This window comes from Pristiophorus japonicus, chromosome 7, assembly GCF_044704955.1.
Source record: "Pristiophorus japonicus isolate sPriJap1 chromosome 7, sPriJap1.hap1, whole genome shotgun sequence".
In the NCBI taxonomy this organism is placed as follows: Eukaryota; Metazoa; Chordata; class Chondrichthyes; family Pristiophoridae; genus Pristiophorus; species Pristiophorus japonicus.
Genome location: NC_091983.1, coordinates 96,919,813 through 96,933,632, shown reverse-complemented (window position 1 = coordinate 96,933,632; position 13,820 = coordinate 96,919,813). Strand labels below are relative to the sequence as shown.

The 13,820-nt window shown below is 42.8% G+C and overlaps 1 protein-coding gene across 2 annotated transcripts in view; it reads right to left on the bottom strand.

The window, feature by feature from the left end:
* The window catches only part of msraa (methionine sulfoxide reductase Aa), a 488,132-nt gene that overhangs the window by 114,737 nt on the left and 359,575 nt on the right, over positions 1 to 13,820 (bottom strand). The window lies entirely within an intron of this gene.

Here is a 13,820-nt window from a genome sequence, read left to right as displayed (position 1 = left end):
TGAAATCAGTGAGTTCAGCTTTTCACTGCTAAACTTGCAGAACCAGTGCTGCATTGGTGCATGAAAATTAAGGACTGTGTGTTTGGAGAAATAAGAGTGCCAATTCAACTTTGCAATGGATCAACGTCCACCAAGAACAAAGAATTTCTTGCATGAGGAAGTGGAGATATTAGTGAATGTAATTGAGCAGAAATGGCAGGAGCTAGATACCAGCAACAGAGGACGCATAAAAGTGCCACCAAAAGAAGTGAAGAAACGCTGGAACCAAGTTGCAGAAGATTACTGCGCAGTGGTGCATACCAGGAGATTTGGAAGTCAGTGTAAAAAGAAATGGCACGATCTTGGTCAAGTAGTTAGTGTAAGTAGTATTTCCCATTTTTAATTTAATCGTAATTGTAACCTGGCTATCTGTATGTCCCACCTTGCAGACTGACACACTCTGTAAAAAGTTATATTTTGTCCACAACAAAAGGGAGGCAACTCGGACAGGAGGAGGCGTGCCCAATCTGCATCCACTGACACCCTTGGAACAAAGGGTAGCTGCTATGATGAGTCGGACATGGAGTAAAGCAATCGGTACAGCACAAGCTGGGCCCGCACGCGAGGAAGAGGGTAAGTCCTGAAAATGCATCATGGCCCTTTAAATCAACCTGCTGCCTGGCCTGCTATGTGTGAGAGTACTCATGCCACCCACCCGGCCCCCTCCCTTGCTGTTAAGCATTTGACTGTTCTGATGTATTTTGCAGAACACGATGATGATGATGATGATGATGATGATGATGATGATGATGATGACGACGACGATGCTGCTGCTGCCAACCCTGAGGATCCTGAGGATACAGAACAAGAACCAGTACAACCAGCTGCGGACGATCCAGACTGGATGATGGCAGCGATGACTGAAATGTCTGCAGGGGAGAGCTTCCAATTTAATGTTTATGAGCCCCATCAAGGGGCATCAGAGTTTCAACCCCTAGCATAGGTCTTGGTTCCACCTTCCATGCTTTCGCTTCCGATGTTGCGGGTCCCAGTGGTGCTGCTGGTATAATGCAGCATTCTACAGTCAGTGCACTACCATCCCAGCCTGCGCCTCCCTCTCGCATTGGTTCTGGTTCCACCTACTATGGTTTTGATTCCGACGCTTCGGGTCCCAGTGTTGCTGCTGATATCATGGAGCAGTTTACACCCATTCGTCCAACATCCCAGCCCATGGCTCGCACTCGAGTGCTGTCGTCTGGAACACAGAGCATCCCACCGTTCCAGCCCGAGCCTCTCCCTCTAGTTCTGCCGTCTGCAACACAGAGCATCCCACCGTTCCAGTCCGAGCCTCTCCCTCCAGTTCAGCCGTCTGGAACACAGAGCATCCCACCGTTCCAGCCCGAGCCTCTCCCTCTAGTTCTGCCGTCTGGAACACAGAGCATCCCAGCATTCCAGCCCGAGTCTCTCCCTCCAGTTCAGCCGTCTGGAACACAGAGCGTCCCACAGTCCCAGCCTGCGCCTCCCTGTGTAGTGGTGCCGCTTGCAACACTGAGCATCCCACCATCAGTGCCCGCGCCTCCCAGTGTACTGGTGCCACAAGGCAGACCCAGACAGAGGAGAAGGAGATCGGAGACACGCTCTCCTGAGATGCAGCGTGCAACAGATGCGACTCAGGTTGTGGCATTGGGTATGGAGACCAATGAGCTTACCCGATCACTCATCGGTGGCGTCAATGCAGTAGGTGAAGAGTTGACGGTCCTGACGGGAGAAATAGCAGTAATGACACCGGAACTTAGGGAGGGAATGTCCGAGGGAGTGCAATCGACGGCACAGGCCATCAGGGAGGGCATGCAAATGACGGCACAGGCCGTCAGGGAGGGCATGCAAATGTCGGCACAGGCCGTCAGGGAGGGCATGCAAATGTCGGCACAGGCCGTCAGGGAGGGCCTGGTTGAGGTAACTGCTGCAATAAGGGCACACAGCCCAGCCAATCAAATGACACCCCCATGAGGAAGTGAACATTCACTGAGATATGGATGAGAGATGGTTGCAGCCTTTCTTTGCTGCTTTTGTTCTTGATGTAGCTGTAGTAGCGTTTTTCAAATTGAAATTGTTTTGTAAGTTTTGTAACTTTACAACTTATAAGGGATCTTATGGTTTTTAAGTGATCTTATAGTGTAAATGCTCTCACATTTTTTTGTATCTTATTTAATTTTGCACCTAAAAAGTGATCCTGAAGTTTAAGTGTTCTTCAGAGTGTAAGATTTTTCACAATTAAACTGTTTTGTAAGTTTTGTAACTTTACAACTTATAAGGGATCTTATGGTTTTTAAGTGATCTTATAGTGTAAATGCTCTCACATTTTTTTGTATCTTATTTAATTTTGCACCTAAAAAGTGATCCTGAAGTTTAAGTGTTCTTCACAATGAAACTGTTTTGTAAGTTTTGTAATTTTACAACATTTTAGGTGATCTCAGGGTTTTCAAGTGATCTTATAGTGTAAATGCTCTCATATTCTGTAAATTATTTAATTTTGCATCTAAAAAGTGATCTTGAAGTGTAAGTGATCTTAGAGTGTAAAATTTTTCACATAGAAATTGTTTTGTAACTTTTGTAACTTTACAAGTTTATAAGTGATCTTCAAGAGTCATATTAAAAAGTATAGTTTGATACAACAAATATTTTATTAGAGTGACGTTAACTTTTCAATAAAATATTTTTTCATTAAAACTGTTTCATGTTCCATTAACACAACACAACGTAGGAACAACTGCAAAGAATAAACATGTCCATATGCAAAAGTGGTCGCAGAGCCCTCAGGCATCAGTAGTTGAAGCGTTCACGGATGAGCTGCTGGCGAAAGTCTCGAGCAATCGTTAAAGGGGCACGATGGACGGCCCTCTCCGACCTCGTGCTCCGGCATCAGGCACTTGCATGCTTTCCTGATTGTCGTTATCATCCACATCCTGGTCTTCCGTAATACTATCATCATGCACTGGACCCTCACGTCGGTCTTCGGGTTCCACTACCAGCTCCTGCTGCCTCATGATGGCTAAGTTATGAAGCATGCAGCATACAACAGTGAAGTGACCGACAATCTGAGGAGAGTATTGCAACTGTCCTCCGGAATGGTCCAGGCATTGGAATCGCTGTTTCAATATGCCAATGGTCCTCTCAATGATGCTGCGTGTCGCAATGTGCGCCATGTTGTATTGACGGTCAGCTTCTGTCCGTGTCACGCGTATGGGCGTCATGAGCCAGGTGGTCAGGCCATACCCTTTGTCTCCCAGTAGCCAGCTCTGCCCTTCTGGCTGCTGCTCAAACATGTCAGATAGAACGCTGTCGCGTAGGATGAACGCATCGTGGGTGCTGCCAGGGTATCTCGCATCGACTGACATGATGCGCTGCTTGTCGTCACACGCGAGCTGCACATTGATAGAGTGGAAACCTTTCTTATTTCGGTACTGCTCAGATTCCTCCACGGGTGCTCGCAAGGCTATGTGGGTACAATCAATGCAGCCCTGTACCTTTGGGAAGCCGGCAATCCTGAAGAAGCCCACAGCCCTCTCATGGATTGCTTGTGCGGTCATTGGGAAATTGATGAAGTCATTCCTTCGCGCATAAAGTGCAGCCGTGACCTGGTAAACGCAGGCATGTATTGCACGTTGAGAGATGGCACACACATCTCCAGTTGTAGCCTGAAACGATCCCGAGACATAGAAAGAAAGTGCAGCTGTTACCTTCACTTCAACAGACAAGGCAGTTGTCCTTCTGCTTCTGGGCTGCAAATCTGCTCTCACCATATCACAGATCTCAGTGACAACTTCTCTGCGAAAACGCAGCCTTTTCACACAATCAGCCTCGCTCATGTCCAAGTACGAGCGCCTGGTTCGATATTGTCGACGTGGGTAAGGTCTCCTGCCATCAACCTATGGGCTACAACGTTCCTGGTGCGGTGAGCTCTAATCAATTCTCCCCTATACAGTGAATTGATGGCAAACCATTGCATAATATGTGGTGTTGACAATGCAGCACCCATTCTGCAAATTTAAATATAAAACTGTCGATGTGGCTGCCTCTCCCTGTCCAAATGGCCTCAGTCCCCCTCACAGCTCGAAGGCTGCTGCTGTATCTTTGGCTGCCGGCCAGCCACTGACGCCGCCCCTAAAGCGTGGCCGAATGGCCTCAAGAACCTTAATGAGCTGCGTATGTCCTGCGTTGATTCTTGGGCTGCCGGCCAGCCACTGACGCCGCTGCTATCTCATGGCCGAATGGCCTCGGGTCCGTCCGGTGCTGCTTCTTCGCGGCCAGCCACGAAGAGAATGAAGGCCTGCCTCAAGCACCGCAGCTCAGCTCGAAGGCTGCTTGTTGCCGCTGCCGTCGAGACACTGATGCCACACCCCTGCCTGTCTCCAACATGAAAGGCCTGCCTGAAGCACTTTCACACAGGTAGGAACATGGTTTATTTAATCTTTTCTTTGCTTATAAATTTTTATTCAGGTTGGATTTATTTGTATAATATTTGTATAAGTATAACTAAGGATTGATTGTAGAATTTAATGACTTCCCTTCCCCCCCCCACCTCGTTCCCTACGCCTAATTTGTAACCTGCGCCTGATTTTCTAAAGTGTAGAAAAGGTTTTTTCAAGCATACAAAAATCTTCACTTACTCCATTCTAAGTTAGTTTGGAGTAAGTTTTCACTCACGAAACTTTGAAATCAGGTGTAAGTGACCGGACACGCCCCCTTTTGAAAATAAATTCTGTTCCAAAGTGAAGCTGTTCTACCTGACTAGAACTGAAGGAAACTAAATGTGGAGAATTCCGATTTCTAAGATACTCCGTTCTACACCAGTTGCTCCTAAAAATCAGGAGCAAATCATGTGGAAACTTGGGGCCAATGTGTTGAAGGGTTATGGGCAGAGGCTATTCGGACAAGGATAGTAGCAGAAAATTGCTCACAATTTCTTTAGCTTTTCAGCAGTGATTGACATTTTTTAAGCAGTTTTGATCGAAGGTTAGGTAACAGGTAAGTTAAATGGTACCGATTGCGTGACATTTAATGGATGGCACAGGACATACAGTAACTCTTGCCTATTCTAAACAAATTAATCTAATTTCAGCCACATTTTAAACTATAGCAAGCTATGCACCACTGTTTTGAACACAACCACCTTCACAGACAATAAACATACAAAGTAGAAAATAATTTTCAGCTCTTATTTATTTATACATTAAAAAAACTACAATCTTACTGCATTGCCAATATTTTTATTATACATTAGTCGATCTCCCTTGGTGTAGCCAGAGAATGTGGTGATTCTCTTACCTTCCTCTGATGTCTTTCTGTTGCTGCGCTTCTCTCTCTGTCTTTCCTCTTCTGCCTCTTCTTTCTCTTCAGCTCTTTTTGCTTTTCTCTTATCTCTTCACCTTCTCTCACTCTTATTTTAATTAGGTAGGAGGTGGTATATGTATCTTGTGGTTTAACGGGGTAAGAAGCTACCACTGGCTGCAGGCTAAATTTGTGGTGGGGGTCTCTTGGAAAAAATAGGCCGGAGTGAGGCCCCCACCCTCTTTCTTCCATTACAACACCTGCTCCTTCAACCTTCTACTGTCCCTTCCCCTTTTCAGTCCTACCTCCTCCCTGCTCAACCATTGTATTCTTCCATCACCCGTGCTCTGCTGTCACTCATCTCACCTGGGCCACTATTTTTGTCATGATTGAGCGCCGTGTTTTGGCGTCCAAACATTTTTAGGCGAGAAATACTCACTTTCCAACTTGCGGCAACGTTTAGATGCCGGCGCCAACCATGTGCGGCAGTTTAAAGATTTTTGCCGCAGACACGAGTCAAAACGGGATCGGGTGCCGTTTTTCTGGACTCAATAGATTTTGGCCGTCGACGATTTTTTTCCAGCGCGACGCACATTGCCCAAAAGCCCTGCAAAAAAAAACATATGTTAACTTAAGGAATCAGCACGGGGCACAAGAGGATAGGAGCGAGGCAATAAGAATAAACGATAAAATACCTCTTTTTTTTCCCCACAGGGAGCTCTTTTTGGAACAAGGAAAGATGATTTCCGGGCCGAAAGGACTGCTCCCCCTGCTGCATTTCTGGGCCGAAAGGACTACTCCCCACCGGCTGAACCCGCTGCAATCCTGGGCCGATTGGCCCTCCACTCAGTCGCGCTCCCTTTGCGAGTTGAAGTTCGGGTGCGGGAAGGCCATTCAGCCAGGGATTGCAGCGGGACCAGCTGGGGGGTGGGGGAGCGGTGGCAGCAGATCCAGTCGGGGGGTGCGGTGGTTGCGGGTCCAGCCGGGGGGGGGGGAGGGGGAGAGGTTCTTTGTGGGCATTTCGGCAGCGGTGGGGTAGAAGTCCTTTCGGGAGGGCGGGCTTCAGCTTGCTTCAGCATCTCTGGTTGCCCAGGCAACTTCAGCTTTTCGCGCATGCCCAGAGAATTTTTCGCGCAGACTTGAAGCTCCGCACCCCCCCAGAGTAACTTCGGAGAGCGCTGCACCAAATTCAAATATTTCTTTGGTAAAAGTCCCGATTTTTTTTTTCTGGCGCAAACGTACACAAATAAAATCGTACCTTAACATGCGCGTGTGCCAAAAATCCAGCAAGTGGAAAATAGGGGCCCTTTAACCCTCTATTCACTCCCCCAAATTCCCTCTCTCGCCCCAAGGCCACAAATTTCCCTCATGTTCAACCAGTTTCTCTTCTCTCCTCACTCTCCTACCATCTCTCCCTATCTGCTTCACTCAAAGACTGCTATCAATTTTTTTTTTTAAATGGCGTCTTTCTTTGTCTATGTCTCTCTCAAACGACCCCATTTTTCTTTCTCAACCCATCTCTCACAAAACTTCTCTCTTTCAGTGCCCCTCTCTTTCATTCAACTTTCTTTCTCTGATCCTTATCTCAACCCCTCATTTCTCAACATCCTCCTCTCTCCCAATCCTAGTGTTTCTCTTTCTGTCAACCCTCTCTCTTTCAACTCATTTGCTCATTTTCTCTCAACCTGCCTTACTCGCTCAATTCCCTCTTTCAACCCCTTTCTCAAACCCCAACTCCCTCAAACTACACTCTCAAACCTTTCTCTCCCAAACCCTTCTCTCTCCCAACCTTGTGCTCTGTGTGCCTCTCCTTCTCAACCTCCCTATTTTCTCTCAACCCCTCTCCCTTCTAGCCTCCTTTTCTCTGCATTCAAATTTCCACACATTTTTTCAAAAAAAATCTAATTAGAATGAAAGAAAAAAAGAAAGGAACTTACATTTATATCGCACCTTTCACAATCTTGAGACGTCCCAAAGCACTTCACAGCCAAGGAAGTACTTGTGAAGTGTAGTCACTGTCGTATTATAGAGAAACGTAGCCATCTAGTTGCGGACAGCAAGGTCCCACAACAGCAGTCTCTCTATTTGTGTCTTTCTCTGTCTCCCCCTCTTTCTTGTCTGATAGGCTTTAAAAACTAGAGTCTCTGTCTCACAGGTGTACATGATTAGCATTAACCTTTGATAGCTATCAATAAAATATAGGCGGAGGGAATAGTTGTGTGCAAGATTCAACTCTTTTTTAAAAGTTGAACATTAGCATGAACAAGAACAGACTCTCAGTCATACCCGCTGTCCAGCCGCTTAATACATTTTCAAAGAACACAAAACAAAAGTTACAACAGGTGTATAATTAGTACAGTGGTTGGCTCTTTCACACTGACACAGCCTCTTTAAAAAAAATCTCAATTAAGCTCAAATGAAATTTGTCCCCTTGTTTTTCACAATTTCTTCAAGAAAAACTACAAGCAGAAAGTGCCGGAAGATTCAGAAGGATGTTGCATCAGTACAACTAACCGAACAACACTGGTGGTACCCTGGTATTAGGTGAAATGCTTAGACTGCACAATCGAAATTCAGCTCAAATAGTCACAGGTCTGGGCAATATCAACACTGAGCCAAGGCTTTTGGGAAAAGCTGAAATCTTCAAGTAACAACTTTAATGATGGAATTAAAAGACCAAAAAGAAAACAAATAAATTTAATCATGTGAAATATGCAATTTTTTTCCAATTTTTATGTTTAAACCCTTATTTTAGACAATTTCAGTTACTGAGAAAAAATGGTGAATGAAATGTTTTTAGAAACATTCTGGAAAATATGTGGGAGCCTGGAGACTAGACTGCACAATCAAGATAATACGCTCACATAGACAAAACCCATAATAAATGTGGGCATAGGAATTTATCATGGGAAAAAGCTGAAACAAAAAATGTGACAAGAAATCAAGTGGTGCAGACCGAAGATGTTTAATAAGGTATAGGTAGATAACATGCTTAGAATTTCCTCAGAGCTGCTCCCACTCCTCTGCCGAAGCAGGAGCAGCTCTGAGGAAATCTCCGGCCCAAATATCCAAAAGACATCTGCTGCACCACAGACTGAACAGAATAGAGTGGTAAAAATCGGGGCTATACTTTGTTAAAATTGGATGCCTGGAAATTCTAAAATATGTTTCAAAAGTTACATTTAAACATTACTCAGGATTCCTGCTCAAAAGATGTGGACTAAATTACTCAGCCATTCCTAACAAAATCTGAAAACAATCACAAAGTAAACTTTAAAGCTGTGACTACAGAGTTTAGAAAATAGCACATTCTAGAAAATCTGCAATTTGCCACTGCTGGTTTGGTGTTTTAATCATTTTCAATGGGATGGACTATAAAACCAAAATCAGATTTGGAATAAACATGTTTAATATTAACAGTGCTCGAAAAGTCAATTAGCCTTCATTTAAAATTCTTCCCAAAAGTACAGGAGAATAATAGAGTGCAACTTCTGTGATTTAGTACATGTCTTCATAAGCTGATAAACAAAAATTATTCGACTCATTAAAGCTGATTCATTTCACAGTTTTGAAACTCTCCGGCAACATATTCTCCCTTGAAGAATTCTTACTGTGCAGCTCTATAATCTTTAATAACAATTAAAGTCAACAGTAACAATGTAGTAGATACAGGTACAGAAAAACAAGGCGGCAGTATGTGTGCATCGACTGGATTGTGGTCTGCTTGAGCAAACTACTGCACATTACATTCAAAATGGTGGCTGCATGATGAAGATATCTGCACCATAATCGCAAAACGCTTCAATATCCAGCAGGCAATTCATTAACATTTCCTAAAATATATTTAGCTTTACTATAATTGCAGTTCAACAAAAGGTTCAAGAATACGATTCAGTCACAGAACCTGACCAAAAGATCAGCAAGCAGACTAGGCATTGAACATGTACATCTTTACGGACCTGTTAGCTTACTAACATCCTTTTGATATTATCTACCTGTTATACATTTTCATTCATTTTCCCCTTATTAAAATATTTTTTTTTACAAACATGTTTCATGTACAAAAGGGGGGAAAAACATGATTTAAGCATGTAACAGCATAGCCCCCAAAAAAGAAAGGTGATGGAAGGAATTTTAATCTATGGTTTTAAAGATGCATTTTCTCTCAAGATGCCATTCGGGCAGCTTAGTTTTGTGTACACACAGAATTATTACAACAGAAACACAATGCATACGATGCAGCAGATGGAACACATGACTACAGAAACTGAACTAAACATTACTGGAATAAAGCATTGTCTTAGTCCATCCCTTTCCCCGCTCAAATCTGAGGACAAAGCTAATGACATTGGCCTTAGGGTCCCTTGGTTATACAGCCGTGATGGACACAGCTGGCAGTTATTCAGAGCTGCTTAACCTCGTCGCCTCCAACATCTCCTTGCTATAGCCAAGGCCAACAGCTGATTTCCAAACAGCTGCGTGACAATATGCACCTGACCCCTGACCTCACTGGCTTTCCTCAGAAAATCAAAGGGCAAAACAGAGTCTGTTGCCGTGGTAATAGATCTGTAGAGCGCTGCACAGATGTCACACAAATAATGGTGGAGGCCAGAAGAACGACCACCAGAGGGAGCTTTAGTACAGTTTTCCATTAACATAAGAACATAAGAAATAGGAACAGGAGTCGGCCATACGGCCCCTCGAGCCTGCTCCGCCATTCAATAAGATCATGGCTGATCTGATCATGGACTCAGCTCCACTTCCCCGCCCGTTCCCCATAATCGCTTATCGTTTAAGAAACTGTCAATTTCTGTCTTAAATTTATTCAATGTCCCAGCTTCCACAGATCTCTGAGGCAGCGAATTTCACAGATTTACAACTCTCAGAGAAAAAATTTCTCCTCATCTCTGTTTTAAATGGGCGGCCCCTTATTCTAAGATCACGCCCTCTAGTTCTAGTCTCCCCTATCAGTGGAAACATCCTCTCTGCATCCACCTTGTCAAGCCCCCTCATAATCTCATACGTTTTGATAAGATCGCCTCTCATTCTTCTGAATTCCAATGAGTAGAGGCCCAACCTACTCAACCTTTCCTCATAAGTCAACCCCCTCATCCCCAGAATCAACCTAGTGAACCTTCTCTGAACTGCCTCCAAAGCAAGTATATCCTTCCATAAATATGGAAACCAAAACTGTACGCAGTATTCCAGGTGTGGCCTCACCAAAACCTTATATAGCTGTAGCAAGACTTCCCTGCTTTTATACTCCATCCCCTTTGCAATAAAGGCCAAGATACCATTGGCCTTCCTGATCACTTGCTGTACCTGCATATTATTCTTTTGTGTTTCATGCACAAGTACCCCCAGGTCCCGCTGTACTGCAGTACTTTGCAATCTTTCTCCATTTAAATAATAACTTGCTCTTTGATTTTTTTCAGCCAAAGTGCATGACCTCACACTTTCCAACATTATACTCCATCTGCCAAATTTTTGCCCACTCACTTAGCCTGTCTATGTCCTTTTGCAGATTTTTTGTGTCCTCCTCACACATTTCTTTTCCTCCCATTTTTGTATCATCAGCAAACTTGGCTGCGTTACACTCAGTCCCTTCTTCCAAGTCGTTAATATAGATTGTAAATAGTTGAGGTCCCAGCACTGATCCCTGCGGTACTCCACTAGTCACTGGTTGCCAACCAGAGAATGAACCATTTATCCCAACTCTCTATTCACCATTCTGTCTGATAGGCCATAAGTATTTGCAAACCAGCTGATGGTATGTTCAATGAAAAATTTTCAATTCAAGTAGTTCTTCATAAATGTTCAAATTCATTACATAAACAACTAACCGCTCTAGTACAAAATAATTCATAATGATTCAACATAGACTTTAAAACAACTAATTACAATTACTTATTTGTACAATTGTTTCTCAGTAATTTTGTCAGAACAATACTAAATTTGAACTTGTTTATTTACTTTAGATTGTAATAAAACAGCTACATCACCACATAACAATATTTCAAAATATGTGATTTTTATGCAAGAACATGCCTGCTTGTTATTGAGAGATGAACCTACTGTTCTCTTGTCTCCAGTACCCTGGTCCACACCCTCCAGCTTAAATCTAATCGAACATATTTGTTCAGTATTCACACTGTACTGTAATGTTGCAAACTGCATTGAAGATTTCATAACAAGAATCAGGTATGTCCTACAGAATCTTAAATAGACCGATTTTATTGTGGAGCTGTCAGTTCAGTACTACAATAACTACAGCCCTAAATGTTCCACAAGTCTGTTTTGCTGTTGTGCTGAATAAGTAAAGTTTTATATCATCTAAATTCTGAATTTCTCAGGGTTCACTTGTATATCACCAATGCCACTCAGTGGATTATATGGAAAAGCTTTACATCACCCAGAGCAATCATACAGGTACACAGGAGAACAAAAGTACAATTTTCCTGATTTTAGCTACAAAGGTCCTGAACATTCTTCGGTTGCTACTAGAACATTCTGCAATATAATAAAAATCCTCTCACCGAGGAGAGTAATTCAAATGTTTTTTATTCCAATTAATGACTTTCAACTTTCAAAATATGAACTTCTTGACACAGGATTTCCTACAAATCTCTGAAGGAGTCGTAAAAAACGAGTAATGAATGCTGCCAAAAAAACAGTAATGATGGATGGCTACCTGCACTATGCCATAGAACTGAGGAAAGGCCGGTCGATCTGTAGTTGAGGCCTTTGATCAGACTTCTAATCTCCATACCCAAGTACAGTGAAGGTGGACTCTACTGTTTCCTTTCACTATTTGACAGCTTTCACTATCCAGGCTTAAACATTAGCAGAAAGCTCCCCACCAACACTGGCATGAACTGAAGGAGGTGATTGCCTATTGCCCGCAATGTATTGGAGCACCTTGTGAAGAGATCCTCCATCAGTCTCGGCATCCTGAATCAGTCTTCAATATTCTAAATCTAGTCTTTAGAAATTCAAAATTCTACATTTTCAAAAACTGTAAGAATGCATAAGACATAAAACTCTTGGCCTAAATTATAAAAACATGGCAATCTTATTAATTTTGTTTTGCTGCAAAAATTCTTACAACGGCACTCAAAGGGTTACAACGTGCACTTCACTGCAGCACATTTCATGCAGTGTCAGCTACAAATAACAGGCAGTAGCAGCACAGGATGTGCCAATACTCTTACGAGACCGATAGCAATGATGGTGACAGCATAATACAGCTCTTAATCTAGAGGCGCTCATTTTCACCTGCATTCAACAGACAAACTAGCTTTAATCGGTAGGAACCGAAACTAGTAGATACTGGTTCTGTTCGGTCATTAATTTTATCACTTACTGATTACCTAAAAGTGCTTTTCATTTTTTTTGTATAGGAAATATGAAAAGTAAAGAGAAATCTAATAAAATTTGAGTTTGAAAGGTTGGTATCAATAGCTGTTAAAGTCCACCTACAGTATCATATGCTGTGTCGCTGAGCAAGCTTTCAAATCTAGTAAAAGCCGCCACTTAACATTTTCCTTTGATTATTCATTCCCGGGATCTGAACATCGCTGACCTGGCCGGCATTTAATGCCTATCCAGTTTTTAATACAACTGAGTGGCTTGCTAGGTGCCTTCAGAGGTCAGTTAAGAATCAACCACGTTCGGATGGGACTGGAGTCACTATTCCCTAAAGGGCATTAATGAAGCAGTTGTATTTTTACGACAATCCAACAGCTTCATGGCCACATTTACTGATACTAGCTTTTTATTTTTTGAAACTGAATTCAAAATTCTCAAACAGCCATGGTGGGATTTGAACTCACGTTCTCTGGAGCATTGATTCAGACCTCTGGATTACTAGACCAATAACATGACCACTACACACTTGTTTTATTGGCTGCAGTATAGCTCTGCAAGAAAGTATTTTTTGCCTGTTTCCTGGGGTGATGGGAGGGGTAAGTCAGGTTTCAGAATTTCATCTAATATTAAATAAAATACATTTTAAAATGTACTTTCGTTCAATTCAGGTCAAACAATTTGACCTGACCACTACAGCAGCAATATCTGGCTAATGACCTTTACAATCCAAATATTAAATGTTCCTTGTTCTTTGGTGTTGCAGCTGAGAGAATAATTTGGATATACTAGTTTAGATTATTTTGTATAATGTGACTTTTTAACACAAAGTTCTGCTCTATGGTGCTACATCTGCTGCATTTCACTGATTATGAGGTGCACTAGCCTGCAGTCTCATTCTCCCGTCTGAAAGAGGACAACATGGAGGCAGGAAGGAAGCAGGAATTGAGATTTCAAAATCACTTTCTGAAAATCTTCAGGTTTCTCAAACATTTTCTGTTCATGATTGCAAAATATATTTTTTTGAAATGGGACGAGAGCTAATTATGAATATAACTTCAGTAACGGACAGTGACATCTAGGATTACAAACCTCACCGATATCAATCATACAATGAGAGCCTGTTAATTCCTACTCTAGGTTAA